At 42.6% G+C, this 13388-nt stretch overlaps 1 protein-coding gene across 1 annotated transcript in view; it reads left to right on the top strand.

Moving 5' to 3' along the window:
• The window catches only part of ARHGEF4 (Rho guanine nucleotide exchange factor 4), a 473125-nt gene that overhangs the window by 135112 nt on the left and 324625 nt on the right, over positions 1 to 13388 (top strand).

The raw sequence follows: 13388 nt of genomic DNA, 5'->3' as shown, positions 1-13388 counted from the left end.
TCCCAAGGTCACACAGCAGATACCTGGCAGAGTTAGGATTAGACCCCAGCTTCTAGATTGGAGCGCATTCTGTCCTGTCCCACCAAGGGGACCTCCTTATACAACCCTCAGAAATAATAATAATAGTAAGGGCATTTATTAAGTGCTTACTATGTGCAAAACACTGTTCTAAGCACTGGGGAGTTTACAAGGTGAACAGGTTGTCCCACGTGGGGCTCAGAGTCTTAATCCCCATTTTACAGATGAGGTAACTGAGGTACAGAGAAGTTAAGTGACTTGCCCAAAGTAACATAGCTGACAAGTGGTGGAGCTGGGATTTGAACCAATGACCTCTGACTCCAAAGCCCATGCTCTTTCCACTGAGCCATGCTGCTTCTCCCCTGGGAAAATGTGACCCCACTCCAACCGTTTCCATTTTCTGGGTGCAGTTGGGGACAGGCACCCACTCCCTGTCCCACTTGGGGCTCACAATCTTAATCCTCATTTTACAGGTGAGGAAGCTGAGGCACAGAAAATTTAAGTGACCTGCCCAAGGCTACACAGCAGATGCATTAGATTAGAACCCAGGACCTTCTGACTCCCAGGCTGATACTTTCTCCACTAATTGACAGTTCTCACACTTACAATATGAAAACTGGTTGGAACAAGCACTGTCCAACCTGTATCTCATATCCACCCCTGCACTTAATACGATGCTTGGCATATAGAAAGCACTTAAAATACCACTATTATTACTTTTATCTTTATTATTATCATTAAATCACTAGGCCATGCTGCTTCTGTCTTGTAGATAGATGTGAATCAGATGGGCCTGCACAGACACTGCCCCTCTGGTATTTCCTAGGGGTCCTGGAGGTCAGTCTGACCTTGGGTTTAGCCTATTAACCATCCTTCCCCTCCCTGACCAGAGTCCCATTGTGTGATATAGGAGCATTTCCAGAAGACCAGTGAGTAATGTGGTGAGCCACCCCAGACCAGCCGGGATGCCAAGTGAGTGGTTCCCCTGGGAACCAGCCTGGGTGTGAACAAGCCACACACAGCAAGAGCGGAGTGAGTCATCTCTGGAGGTGCAACACCCAAACTGACTGTAGTTGTCACAGAGCAGCATCTGTTAGGGGCTCACTGGCTGCCATACTTCCAAGTTACCTAGGCTCAGGCCTGTCCCTCCAGGAGCTCTGGGGCTGAAACGAACAATATCACAGACAAATCTACGGTGGGATTTGTGTGAAATGCCTTCAAATCTTTGTGGCGGGGTCCAGAACCCAAAATAATGCAAAGGATGACATTCACCTTGAAATCTGTATTTTCATCGCCAGTTTCACCCATACTTTTCATCTCGTGATTTCAAAGGTTCAGAAAATTTAGAGACATAGACACAAAAAAGAGGAGGAAATCCGAGTTGAGAATAAGCATATCTAAAAAGCAGCGGGCCCTGTTGGAAAGAGCACAGGGTGGGGAATCAGTAGATCTAGCTCTGTTATTTGCCTGCTGTGTTACCTTGGATAAGTCATCTCCCTGGGGGTGAACTACCTTTTCTCCCTCCCCATCAGACTGTGAGTCCCTGAGTGGTGGTCTATGCCTGATCTAGTTTTATTGTATCTTACTCCAGCACTTGACATATAGTAAGTACTTAGTGAAATTCACCATTAAAAACAAGTTTGATTATCTTTCTAATGGCAGAGAGCCCACACTGGATCTTTATGATGTTACCTCTTCAAAGCTAACATGAGTCCTATCCCTGGTTTCTTCAATCCTGATTCAATCAATCAACTGTATTTACCAAGCTCTTGATCAGAAAAGGACGTCTCCAGGTGACTGCCCATTGGCATTGGACAGTGAACTGCATTACTATGAAGCGAGTGGAAAAGATAGCTAGGGAAGAAGGTTGGAAGTGTCAGGGTGGAGGTAATTCTAGCTTCTCCTCTTACCCCTTCTTCCTAGCCAACCCAGAATAAACCTCATTTAATCATGGTTGCCTGGTATTTTATGTCTTTTACAGATGGGTTGGAGGAAGGAGAAGGGCAAAGGGATGGATGAGAGAAACAACCATACTTATTTTCAGTTTGTGCCACTTATATTGAGCTTGGTTTGCTTACTCCCTTTTCCTTTCTTCTTTACTTTCTTCTTAATTGTAAGCATCTGCATAGAATCTAGTCCCTACAGGACAAGATGGGCCATAAATCTCAAAATTTAATTCTTCAATTTGGCAATAATCCAGTAGACAAATGGATGAGGAAAAAAATGGTATACTCTACAACACTGTTCAGTAATATCCATAGGTCATCTCAGAACACCTCTCTGTCCTCCTTCCCTCCATTCATTCAATTGTATTTATTGAACACTTACTGTGTGCAGAGCACTGTACTAAGTGCTTGGGAAGTTGTTTGGAATCACTTAGACTAGGGAGATCTGGAGCAGGGCCCCTCGCTAGCTTTCCAATCAATCAATCAATCAATCAATCAATCAATCAATCGTATTTATTGAGTGCTTACTATGTGCAGAGCACTGTACTAAGTGTTTGGGAAGTACAAATTGGCAACACATAGAGACAGTCCCTACCCAACAGTGGGCTCACAGTCTAAAAGGGGGAGACAGAGAACAGAACCAAACATACCAACAAAATAAAATAAATAGGATAGAAATGTACAAGTAAAATAAATAAATAAATAAATAAATAGAGTAATAAATATGTACAACCATATATACATACATTTCCAAGAAACTGAAATGTGGCATGACAGATTTAAGGGAGAGTTCCCAGGTGGCTTGGTGAGGCTGACTGTCTTTGTGACTCAGCGAGCTTTGCTTACTCATTTTAATCTGCAGTAAAGGTGTCCTTCGGTTTGAAAAGACTGCTGCTGATAGTGGGATTGAATGCATGAGCACGAGTTTCCCAGAGAGATTCTCTAGGACACCTGCATACTAGTCCTAAGAAAATATTAAAGATCTCCATTTCTGGCTCCTTGTTATTCAGAGTAAATATTGCTTAGGGCATTAAGATGCTGTCTAACAGCACTGATGTCTCTCCCTCAGCACTAGATTGGACTGGAACTGTTTCACTGGACTTCAAGGTTGGGAGAAAAGGGGAAAAGTCTATCCTACTAGCAACACAGTTGTTCTTGCCATAGAGGTGATGGTTGGCACTCTCTTGCCAACATTTTCTTGCCCAGTACACACTGAAAGTTGACAGCAAGGATAGCAGTCTCAGTACTGTCGCTGAAATATTAAGAATGGCGGTCACCACCGGACCCTCATCTACTGCATCAGCTATTGTTGAGTAAGCCACTTGAGAGGCTTAGAAAGTGTTGGGAGGTTAGAAAGTTTTGACACTTTAAGGCCCAAACCAGTAACAATAATGATAATTGTAATATAGGTTACCTTACGTACTAAGCACTTGAATAAGATACAAGATAATTAGGTAGAACACAGGGCCCGTCTCACATGGTGTTTGCTGTCAAAGAAAGGAGAATAGTTATATAATCCCATTTTATAGATGAGGAAAAAGAGGCACATAGAAGTTGTGACCTCCCCAATCTTACATAGCAGGCAAATAGTGGAATTGGGATTAAGAACCCAGATTCTCTGATACCCAGGTTAATACTCTTTCCACTAGACTCCCTCTGATTCCCTACTTTTCAGAAAAAAATATTTTTTTAAAAAAAGGGAGACAAACAAAAGTACAGAATCCTTTGCGTTCGTCGAGAGCTCTGGTCACCTCTGAGACTGCTTCCCTGTGTCACTCAAGTACAAGAATTGATTAAGGGTAGAATTGAAATGGTTCCTGGGTCATTTCATTGCTCGCTGGTGCCATCGCCAATGAATGGGCATGGGAAGTAAGAGATAAAACTTAGCCCATTTTACTCCATGTCAGCAGCTCTTGACTCACTATCATGTCAGAGTTTGTGACTGAATAAGGCTTGGTATCAAAGATGCCAGACCCATCCCTCACACTAGTCACTAAAGGCTGACGGTTCGTACAAGGAGGGAGAGGATGGTTTTATTCTTTCTTGGAGTGATTTGATGGGTCTTCCTGAAATCTAGAATCATATCTCCCATTGTCAGTGGAAATCAGATCAGATTGGTTTAGCAATTCCTACTGGGAAATCCCAGTTTGAATAGTTGAGTGGGATTGGGGAAAAATAGGGAGTAGAAGAGGGATTTGAGGAGTGGAAGCTCCTCTACTTCCTTCTACCTTGATTCCAGTGATTTCCCGGCATAATTTCAGAGTGAGTCCATCTCTGATGGGCTCCTTGCTTGCTCTGTGTTCTGAGCAGCCGCACCCTTAGGTATTTTGAATGTAAACTCCTCGTGAACATGGAATTTGTCATTTTCTTGTTTTGTACTTCCCAAACACTTATTGCAATTCACTGAACCCATAATGAACCTAAAGTCTAGAGGGAGAGACACACAGTAAAATGAATTACAGATGAATATGTATATAAGTGTTGTGGGACTTGGAAAGGGTTGAATATTAAAGTGCCTAAAGGGAACAGATACAACTGCATATACAATGCAGAAGGGAGGACTTAGAATGGGAAGCAAAGGCTAAGTTGAGAAAGGTCTCTAGTAGGAGATGCTGCTGATAGAGAAGCAGTTTGGCTCAGTGGAAAGAGCACGGGCTTGGGAGTCAAAAGTCATGGATTCTAATGACAACTCCTCCACTTGTCAGCTCTATGACTTTGGGCAAGTTGCTTAACTTCTCTGTGCCTCAGTTCCCTCATCTGTAAAATGGGGATTGACTGTGAGCCCCCGTGGCAAAGCCTGATCACCTTGTAACCTCCCCAGCACATAGAACAGTGCTTTGCACATAGTAAGTGCTTAATAATGCCATCATCATTATTATTATTATTAGTGGGGGGAGAGGGTGTTTCAAGACAAACCTGTTCCACAAGATAACAGTAGGGTTTCGTGTTGAGATGAGAATACTCCAAGACAATATCAAAATAGGCTTGCTGGCCCCAATAGGAAATTGAGCAGAAGCCCCATTGCAATTGGGGGAGAGTTGTCCACCTGTTACCTGATCTATTCTTGAGCCATATAAACCAGATATAGTGGCAAAAATGATGAATTTTACATAGCAAGAAACTGATTTGAATGGTCGTATCAACTGAGACTGTAAGCCCCATGTGAAACAGGTACTGTGTCCAACCTGGTTATCTTGTACCTGACCCAGCACTTGAAACAGTGCTTGATCCACAGTAAATGCTTAATGAGAACCATAACTATAATTATTATCATTATTATTATTAAGTGCACAGAACAGGGAAGCAGCATGGTCTAGTGGATAGTTGATCCATCATTCAGTCAGTCATATTTATTGAGCACTTACTGTTTGAAGAGCACTGTCCTAAGTGCTTGGAAGAGTACAATATAACAATAAACTGACACATTCCCTGCCCACAACAAGCTTTCAGTCTAGAGGAGAAGATAGACATTAATATAAATACATAAATTACAGATACGTACATAAGTGCTGTGGGGCTGGGACAGGAGATGAATAAAGGGACAAGTCAGGGCATTGCATAAAGGAGTGGGAGAAGAGGAAAGAAGGGCTTAGACTAAAGCATGGGCCTGGGATTCAGAAGGACCTGAGTTCTAATTCTGACTCGTCACTTGTCTGTTCTGTAATCTTGAACAAGTCACTTAACTTCTCTGTGCTTCTATTCCCTCATCTGTAAAATGTGGTTGAAGACTATGAATTCCCTTTTAGACTGCGAGCCCACTGTTGGGTAGGGACTGTCTCTATGTGTTGCCAATTTGTACTTCCCAAGCGCTTAGTACAGTGCTCTGCACATAGTAAGCGCTCAATAAATACGATTGATGATTGATGATGATGATGACATGGACTGTGTTCTACCTGATTACCTTATTACCTTGTATCTATCCCAGCACTTAGAACAGTGCCTGGCACATAGTAAATACCCTAAAAAAACCATGCCAGGGCCAGTAAGCCAGCACAGTGGGCAGCTTGAATGGAGAAGGGCGTGACCAACATCACTCCTCCTCTGGGTGGTAATCATGAGAATTGTGGGGGAGAAACAGTGAGCCCGAGAGTGGGACAGTGCCTCTTTGGACCCTGGACTCCTGAGCTCGGACCCCTTTACTTTTGTCCTCAATGTATGTGAACACACTGGAATGTAGTTGCCAGGGTCCTGGGTCTCTTGGTATTTGGATCTCTAAGAAGAGGAAGGTGCTTTTCTAGAGGACAAGGCTTTATGGGGACCCAGGCAATAATTCAGTTCAATTTACATAATGGAGATCACTTGCTTACTTTCTGTCAAATAACTGAAGCGGTGTGGCCTAGTGAACAGAGCATGGGCCTGGTAGAAGGACCTGAGTTCTCACCCCTGCTCTGCCAGAAAGATTAGCATTTTTTCTCTTTGACAGAGATATTTTTCTCTAAAACCTATCAAAATGATAGAGAGTGAGATTTATTGTTGTTGTTGTTGTTGTTCAGGGGGTGAGACACTAATAGTTTCATAGGTGTGATAAGTAACTCAGACAGGCTCATAAAGCAGCCACTGATAGCTCTCGTAGATTCTGGACAAGGAAACATATGTGACATCATAGGCGTGCGTGGGTGACGCAGGTAATATGATGTCACAAGTGCCATTTTGGGGAACTTTACCAATTTACCCAATCTTAGAGTTTTTCTGGGGACCAAGACTTCTTCGACTTCCTCCAGAGCCACAGTGTCACTTCCCTCATCCAGGTAAAATTTTTGGTTCCATGTCAAGCTATGGAACCTATGGTGGAGGGAGGTGGGATTCTGAAGATCTAAATACCAGATATAAACAGGTCTGGTGCCAAATCTGTAACAAGCAGTAGACAAGACAGCTGAAAACCAGACTTAGTAGGACTGCACCAGATGACTGTCCACCCTATACACACCCAGAAGCACACAGAAACACAACAAGCACATTAATGCACACATAAAGAAAGACACAGAAAGACCCAGACACACCCTTGTATGTTCATTCAATCATATTTATTGAGTGCTTACTGTGTGCAGAGCACTGTACCAAGCACTTGGAAAGTACAATTCGACAACAGAGACAGTCCCTACCCAGCAATGGGCTCACACACGTAACACACACACATACACAGAAAAGACCTGTATTAAGCCCCTATTTTTCATTCAATTGTATTTATTAGGCACTTACTGTGTGCAGAGCCCTGTACTAAGCACTTGAGAGGATACAGTATAAGAATAAACAGATCCATTCCCTGCCCACAACGAGTTTACATTTGGGATAGTTAGTAGATACCAATACCAGCCTTAGGAGAGTTTACCATCAAGGAAGAAAGACATTAAAACAGAATAATCTGTTTCTCTCTCTTGACCATGAACTCACTGCTGGAAGGGAATGAGTCTGCCAATTCTGTTGATTGTACTCTCCCAAGCACTTAGTACAGTGCTGTACACCCAATAAGCTCTCAATCAATACCACTGATGATGGCTAAAATAGTTTACAGATTGAAGGGTAAGAATAGATATTCATTCAATCATATTTATTGAGTGCTTACTGTGTGCAGAGCACTGTACTAAGTGCTTAGCACTACTGATATGAAGACCAAAACAAGAGTGCTCTAGAAAGGGAATGGCTGGCATAAGTGAGCATGGGCAGTTGCAGTGATATAACCACAAAAGGAGAAATTAATCCAGGAAGACCACCTCAAGAGGATGCAATTTAAGGAGGGCTTTGAAGATGGGGAATGCTGTGATCTGTTGGCTATGAATGGGGGGTAATTTCAGGCGGAAGAGTGGGTTTGAGCAAGACGTTGGAAAAAGGAGAGATGAGCATGAGGCAGGGCTAATAGACCACTGCTCTCCTCAACTTCTAATTCCTTCTAAAACCTCACATGCTTCAGGAGGCCTTCACCGCTTAATCTTTCTTCTCCTCCTCACTCCAGATGCCCACCAACTCTCATTTCAGAACTTCTGTATCACCTAAGCACTTGGGTACTCACATCTACCACATTACTTATGAAAATATCTTTAACTCTCTTAGTATGCTGGCCTTGCAAGTGAAAACTTGCCTATCTTTTAAAAAAAAAAAACTAGTTCTGCCCTTTACACCCTATCTCTATACAACAATCTCTATATTAATGTAATACAATCTCAATGATGATAATAATTGTGGTATTTATTACAGGAAGCTTTCAATAAATATGGTTGCTTATGTGCTTACTAGGTGACATTCATTCGTTCATTCAATCGTATTTATTGAGCGCTTACTGTGTGCGGAGTACTGTACTAAATGCTTTGGAAGTACAAATAGGCAACATATGGAGACGGTCCCTACCTAACAACGGGCTCACAGTCTAGAAGGTGGAGACAGACAACAAAACAAGTAGACAGGTGTTAATACCATCATAATAAATAGAATTATAGCTATATACACATTCATAAAATTAATAGAGTAATACATACAAATATACACAAGTGCTATGGGGAGGGGAAGGGGGTAGGGCAGAGGGAGGGAGTGGGGGTGATGGGGAAGGGAGGAGGAGCAGAGGAGAAGGAGGAGCTCACTCTGGGGTAGATACAGAACAGTCAGCATGGCTCAGTGGAAAGAGCACGGGCTTTGAAGTCAGATGTCATGGGTTCAAATCCCGTCTCTGCCAATTTTCAGCTGTGTGACTTTGGGCAACTCACTTAACTTCTCTGGGCCTCAGTTACCTCATCTGTAAAATGGGGATTAAGACTGTGAGCCCCTGTGGGACAATCTGATCACCTTGTAACCTCCCCGCACTTAGAACAGTGCTTTGCACATAGAAAGTGCTTAATAAATGCCTTTATTATTATTATTATTATTATCATTATTACAGTCAGATCAGACCCATCCCTTGCCCCATATCAGTAAAGGACCGATAAGGAAGAGTAGTCACTCAAAGACTGCGGGAGTTGATTTCACTCAAAGATTGGAAACAATACTACAAAACTCATGGGTTTTGGAAAGACTCTAAAAGACTTTATAAATATTATTTTCCTCTAGAGAAGAAACAGTACAGGATGGCATATGTGAAAGTGCCCACCTCTTTGTGAGCTGTAATCAGCAGGAGAACTTTTCATATAAAAGAGGTCAGTTGAAGGTGATCTGACAAGAAGGATGTGTGCATCATCAGGGAGAGAGAGAATTTAGATGGTATCTGTGAAGTAGTGGAAAAGGGCAAAAGAATTTATCAAGCCAAACTATGATGTCGCTGCCATAGAAAGTATATTTCCAGAAGCCAGTTCTGAAGGGGAACAGTTTTATTGTTCATTATCATGTTGGAAGAGCTTTTATTCTAACTTTACCTTTTACCTGATCAGAAGTATGTCACCTCTAACTCCTATTCATTCATTCAGTCGTACTTATTGAGCGCTTACTGTGTGCAGAGCACTGTACTAAGCACTTGGGAAGTCCAAATCGGCAACATATAGAGACGGTCCCTACCCAACAACGGGCTTACAGTCTAGATGAAATACATAGCTTGTTTTCTTGTTACAGAAAGAAATCTATTAGAACTCAGACTTCTTCTAAGCAGGAGTTTTGAATTCCAGTGTATTTTGAAAAGTTTTGTTCTTTTTCAATCAGTCGTATTTATTGAACAATTACTGTGTGCAGAGCACTGTACTAAGCACTTGGGAGAGTACAGTATAACAGAAATGGTAGGTGCATTCCCTTCTAGGCTGTGAGCCCGTTGTTGGGAAGGGATTGTCTCTATCTGTTGCCAAATTGTACTTTCCAAGCGCTTAGTACAGTGCTCTGCACACAGTAAGCGCTCAATAAATACGATTGAATGAATTAATTTTAATCTCTCAACCTCAGAGTACCTCATCTTTTGAATTAGAGAAGCAGTGTGGTCTAGTGGATAGAGCAGAGGCCTGGGAGTCAGAAGGACCTGGGTTCTAATCCCGGCTCCACCACTTGTCTGCTGTACGTGACCTTGGGCAAGTCACTTCCCTTCTCTGGATCTCAGTTCCCTTATCTGTGAGCCCACTGTTGGGTAGGGACTGTCTCTATATGTTGCCAACTTGTACTTCCCAAGTGCTTAGTACAGTGCTCTGCACACAGTAAGCGCTCAATAAATACGATTGATTGATTGATTGACTGATTGGTTGACTGTGAGCCCCATGTGGGACAGGAACTGTGTCCAACCTGATTACCTTATATCTACCCCAGTGCTTAGAACTGTGCCTGGCACAGAGTAAGTGCTTAACAAATACCATATATTGGAATTTGGAAAGTGACTTCTGAGATCATAGCCTACTGAGGCTTGATGTTATTCTAAATAGGTGAAAAACACTATTTTAATTTCCAAAAGGCCAGTCTTATCGACCTATGATGTAACAGGGTGATGTCTGGTCTCTCTGTTCCTCTGGAAACCTCAAGGAGATATCGCTACTATTTGGGTCCCCTTTAAAAGCTTGAGCAATGAGGGAGACTGAGCAAATGGGTATTCCAAACCCCATAGTCCACAGGGACAGTTCCAACCTTCCTAAAAATCTGTCGCAGGAACCAACTGGCTTCCTGAAGGGTCAGAGGTGTTCTGCATTTCACCCAGGCCCAGTCACATTTGCTCAGTCGGGATTGTTTCTATTTAGGCGTAGGTGGAGAGTGACACCCCTGACATCTCATTAGCATATGCAGAATAGCTAAAATGTGTGGGTGTGTATGTGCATGTGTGTGAATACGTTTGAGCACGTGTGTATATATATGTGTGTGTGGATTGGCATATTGGGCTATATTGCTTACAACCTGCTGGACAGGTAACCGTGTCTGTACTAGCTGAGGAGAAGCTGCATCATCGTTTCGTGAGATCCTCTCCCCATCATCGTTTCATGAGATCCTCTCCCCCAGCATTAACAATACAAGAAGGAAAATTGGACTGAGCTAATTGAAACTGGTCTGCCACATCCCGCAGGTAGGAGCAATTTGCCTCATCTGAAGGGCAAAGTTGGAGGGGTGTAGGAAGAGTGTGTGTGTTTGTGTGTGTGCACGCGCGCTTTCAGTCTTCTGAAAAACAGGGACTAAGTTACATTCTCCCGACCCAGAATGAGTGAATGTACAGTAGAAGCCCAGAGTCTCTTGATTCTTAACACTTAGCTGCCAGACTAGGTTTAAGGAAGAGCCTAAAGAGTTTTTGAGTATTTCTTCTAGCCTCATTTTCTTTTTCTCCTTCCCTACAATTCCCACCCTTAGCAGCAGGAAACCCTTCTGATGGTGTTAAATTTGAGAGTATGCTGTAACTCTACCCTCTGGTTTCCATAGTAACTAGGTATAAAGCACTAATGTTCTTCCAAGTAGAGTCTCTTGGTAGTCTTGTGTTACATCCCAGGAAGGAAGAGTGTCCTGATAAACCACTGAATTATATTTTCCCTCACGGGAGCAATGGAACTGGACTGTTCTGTCCTCAATCCAAGGCAGAGTTAAACCAGGATGCCACTGGGAATTCAGACTTGGCCTTGTATACACACTAAGGTTAAATACCCTGGAGAGGCTGGGTAGATTCTGAGTCCCCCTTCCTTTAGGGTCTGGGTTACTGACTACAGGTCTGGGGGTATAGTTTGGTCTGAGACCCCCCCCCCCCCCCCCATCCTTCTCCCACCCTCAGGGCATCCCAAATCAGCATATTTTATCACTTCCAAAAGACCCATGGAAAGCCAACAAACTTGCGACTTTTTTCTGATCCCGCATTCTTAGCAGAGGAGTTCAAGGGTGGTGATTTTAAAATGTTTCCACAGCTAGTGCCTTTGGGACACCACATTTGTCCAGCAGTTTTATTTTCAGAGAGTACAGTGAAAAACCATCCCTAAACTCAACTCCTAAATCTCAACCCCTCCTTTTCCTCTGCTCCTCCTCCCACCCATCGCCCCCTACTCCCTCCCTCTGCTCTACCCCCCTCCCCTCCCCACAGCACTTGTGAATATATGTACATATTTATTATTCTGTTTATTTTATTAATGATGTGTATATATCTATAATTCTATTTATTTATATTGATGCTATTGATGCCTGTCTACTTGTTTTGTTTTGCTGTCTGTCTCCCCCCTTCTAGACTGTGAGCCCATTGTTCATTCATTCATTCAATCGTATTTATTGAGCGCTTACTGTGTGCAGAGCACTGTACTAAGCACTTGGGAAGCACAAGTCGGCAACATAGAGAGACGGTCCCTACCCAACAACGGGCTCACAGTCCTTCAGCAGCTGTTGGATAGGGATTATTTCTATCTGTGGCCGAATTGTACTTTCCAAGCACTTAGTACAATGCTCTACATGCAGTAAGCACTCAATAAATATGACTGGATGAATGAATGAATGAATGAATGAATGCATTTGAGATCCTGGAAAGCATGGCTTTTCCTTTTGTAACTTGTTTTAATATTAAATGATTTTTCAAAATAGCACTCTTTAGCTAATAATAACAAAAAAAAGACCTTAGAAAGAAAGTCACTGGGCCTTGATGGACAATTCTGGTTCTGTTTCTCTGCTCCTTTTTTCTCCCAAAACTTTGCCCGTTTTGGAGTCCATGGCCTGGCTAAATCACACTTCATCCTAGTGTATGTCTCTGGGATTCTTCCCACATGTTCTCTAACTATTTGCAGTACATAGATCTGCTAGGATCTGATTTAGTCAATTTATTGAAAAATTATCTTCTAACAATTAGCCTGGTGATCTGAGTGAGGGAAGTAAAGGTGAGAAAATTGCTTTCTAAGTATGAAGCTCTTGTGTCTTTGGCTGACTCGTGAGGGATGTTTGGGAGAAGCCCTTTGTACTAGAATTCTGGAGTATTGAAGGTGCCAGTATATCTCTTTTTTTTTTCAGATTTTTTTTTAATCTCTCAGCTCCCCTCAGAATCAGGTCACCATAGAACTAGGAAGGAATACTGGATTATAGTTTGTTCTCTAAGAGGAATATTGCTTGTCGCTGTCTATCATTACTGCTGGTAGCACCTCAGCATACCATTTTCAAGAAATAATGATATGGAGGCCAACAAGCTGATCGCGTTACTCTCAGAAGAGCTGCCTATGAAAGGAAGTGTTTGATAAGTGCCATCATAGTACACCTGGTCACTTAGCACTGATAGTACTTATTAGGAATACAGGGCACAAGAATGTTTGGAGCTCAACAAGATGCTATCATTTATTTTTTCAGGCCTCTTAGAGACATGATGTGATTGAGGGGGTAGAGGTCTGGCCTGTAATCCCGTTGTGGATTAATGAGCAGATAGCTTCACAAGCCTTAGTTTGCTTCAGTGTCCATAAGACCAAGAGGGAGGGGAGCTATATTTTCTAGTTTACCTCTCATAGATCATTAGAGCATTGGTTCCATCAGATAAGAAATGATCTGAGGCCCTGTACCTCTTAGAAAGGCTTTGAGTATTGGTACTAACAGACTACA

This window comes from Tachyglossus aculeatus, chromosome 1 (genome assembly GCF_015852505.1).
Source record: "Tachyglossus aculeatus isolate mTacAcu1 chromosome 1, mTacAcu1.pri, whole genome shotgun sequence".
NCBI classification, from domain to species: domain Eukaryota; kingdom Metazoa; phylum Chordata; class Mammalia; order Monotremata; family Tachyglossidae; genus Tachyglossus; species Tachyglossus aculeatus.
The sequence above is the reverse complement of the archived record's forward strand: the minus strand, read 5'-3'. Positions and strand labels throughout refer to the sequence as shown.